The following is a 2,817-nucleotide window of genomic DNA, read 5'->3' as shown; positions in this document are numbered from 1 at the left end:
AGATCCTTGAAGGTCTCACTAAGTGCCTCGGAGGTTTCTAGAAGATTCTTTGATAACCTTATAATTGTGGTTTTTGAACTCTATATCCAGTAGTTTGCTTTCTTCCATTTCTTTCATTTGTGACGTTTCTTTGTCTCCACATTTTGGCTGCTTCTCTGTGTTTGTTTCTATGTATTGGGTAGTTGCTAACTCTCCTTGAGTTTATAGGGTAGCCTTGTGTAGTAGGTGTCCTATAGGGCCCAGTGGCTCAGCCTCCCCAATCACCTGAGGTGGACACTCTTGGTGCACCCCTTTGTGGTCTGTGTGTACAGTCTTGTTGTAGTTGAGCCTTGATTGCTATTGGTGTCACCGTGGTGAATTGACCTCCAGGCCAATTGGCTGTGGGGACCAGGTGGGTCTATAGTGGGAGAGCTGCTGTGCAGGAGACACCCTTATGGAGCAGGATTTTCTTCAGTGGGGCTTTGGTGCTCACTGAATCTGCCCCTTAAGTATGTCAATTATGAATGTGAAGAGTTGTCATCTGGTATGTTCTCACACTGACCACTGGGTACATTGGCTCTTGGGTCTCCAGGGAGGTGCAAAATCAGCCACTGCTTGGGGCCACCCAGCAGGAGCTACAGAGAGATCTGCAGGTTCCTCTTTTTTGTATCAGGTTTGGAAGTGTCCATGCAAGGCTCAGCTGTGAAGCAAGACAGGCTGATGCTAGTGCTGGCCTTTGGACTTTTATTGATAAGTTAGGGGCTCCCTGACCCAGCTACAGCTTGTTTGACAGGTTTTAGGTTCAGAAAGGACAGGCCATTCATATGTAAAAGCCGTTGCGCACAGCTTGGTGGGGTTATAAATTGGGTGGGATGGGGTCTCAGGGAATCTCCAGGGTGGAGCAAACAGAAATGGCCTGCACTGGGGAGGTCCCAGCCTGGGAACAGTGACCACCATGAACACCTCCGTCTAGAAGAAAGCTGCCCCCGAGTTCCTGCCCTGATGCCAGACAGTCCAGTTTCTCCCCATATGTTTCTGGGTCCCCCAGAGCCTCGCCCGGCACTGGAGCTCAGAGCAAGCAGGAGCTTATAAATTCAATTCACGGTGCCAGCCTTTTAAGATGAGCAGTTGGCTCTCCAGCAGCCTGCGTGGCACTCAGCCCCAATCCACATTGGTTTTTACAGTCCATAGTTCTTATGGCCCCATGGGGACTTCTTTCACCAGCTCTGGGACCCTTGGCTGAGGGTCTGGTGTGGGGCTAGGATTCCTTGCTCCTCCAGGTGGCCTCTGCAGAGGTGATCGCCCTCCCGATTAAAAAAGTGGCACACCTGGGTGCTGGACCATTCCACACTTCTGCACTTCCTACCATTCTCAATGTACTTTTTTCTTCACCTCTCTAGTTGTAGTACTTCCACACAGCCAGCATTCCCATAGTTATGGATGATAGTTATTCTGTATTTTAGTTGTAATTTTGACATGGTTGTGGGAGGCAGCAAGTACAGGCGTTTACCTATGCTGCCATCTTGGTTCTCTCCCAAGAGATATTTTGAAACAAATAAAAATGAGAACACAACAACTTCAAATCTGTGGGATACTGGAAAAGCAGTTCTACCAGGGAAATTCATACCATTATGGGCCTATCTCAAGAAGCAAGAGAAAGCTCAAATTTTAGTAATTTTGGCTTAAAGAATTTAATTTTACACTTAAAGAAACTTGAAAAAGAACAAAGGGCAAAGTGAGTAGAAGGAAGGAAATAATAAAGATCAGAGCAGAAATAAATTAAATAGAGTCTAAAAAAATACAAAAGATCAATACAACCAAGAGTTGGTTCTTTGAAAGAATAAACAAGTTTGACAAACCATTAACCAGACTCATCATGAAGAAAAGAGAGAGGATCTAAATAAATAAAATCAGAAAGGGGTGAAGTGACAAGTTACACTGAAGAAATACAAAGAATTGTAAGAAAATATTATGAACAACTATATGCCAACAAATTGGACAATATGAACAAAATGGATAAATTCCTAGAAACATGCAATCTTCCAAAACTAAATTAGGAAAAATCAGAGAATCTGAATAGATAGATTCCAACTAGTGAAATTGAAATATTAATCAAATAATTCCAAACAAACAAAAACCCGAAACTGGATGGCTTCACAGGCGAATTTTACCAAGCATTCAGAGAAGAACTAACACCTACCCTTCTCAAACCCTTCTAAGAAATTCAAGAGTAAAGAAGAATCCCAAGCTCATTTTATAAAGCCAGCATTATCCTAATGCTGAACAAATGCATGACAAAGAAAGAAAGTTATAGGCCAGTATACCTGATTAATATAGATGCTAAAATCCTCAACAAAATGTTAGCAAAACAAATTCAGCAATACTTAAAAAATCATACACCATGATTAAGAGTGATTTAATCCAGGATACAAGGTTGGTTCAATATCCACAAATCAATAAACATAATACACCACATTAAAAAAATGAAGAACAAAATACATAATGATACAAATAGATGCAGAAAATGCATTTGATAAAATCTAGGACTCATTTATGATAAAAACTCTCAGCAAAGTGGGACTAGAAGGAAAATACCTCAATGTAATAAAATCCATATATGACAACCCACACATCATACTCAATGTGCAAAATCTACAAGCATTCCATATATGACAACCCACAGCCAACATCATACTCAATGTGCAAAATCTGCAAGCATACTCCTTAAGATTAATGGCAAGACAGGGATGTCCACTTAGTATTGGACATAGTATTGGAATTCCATGCCACAGCAATCAGACAGGAAAAAGAAATAAAAGGTTTCCAAATCAGAAAGGA

This window comes from Myotis brandtii, unplaced genomic scaffold (genome assembly GCF_000412655.1).
Source record: "Myotis brandtii unplaced genomic scaffold, ASM41265v1 scaffold752, whole genome shotgun sequence".
NCBI classification, from domain to species: Eukaryota; Metazoa; Chordata; class Mammalia; order Chiroptera; family Vespertilionidae; genus Myotis; species Myotis brandtii.
This window is presented reverse-complemented; position numbering follows the sequence as displayed.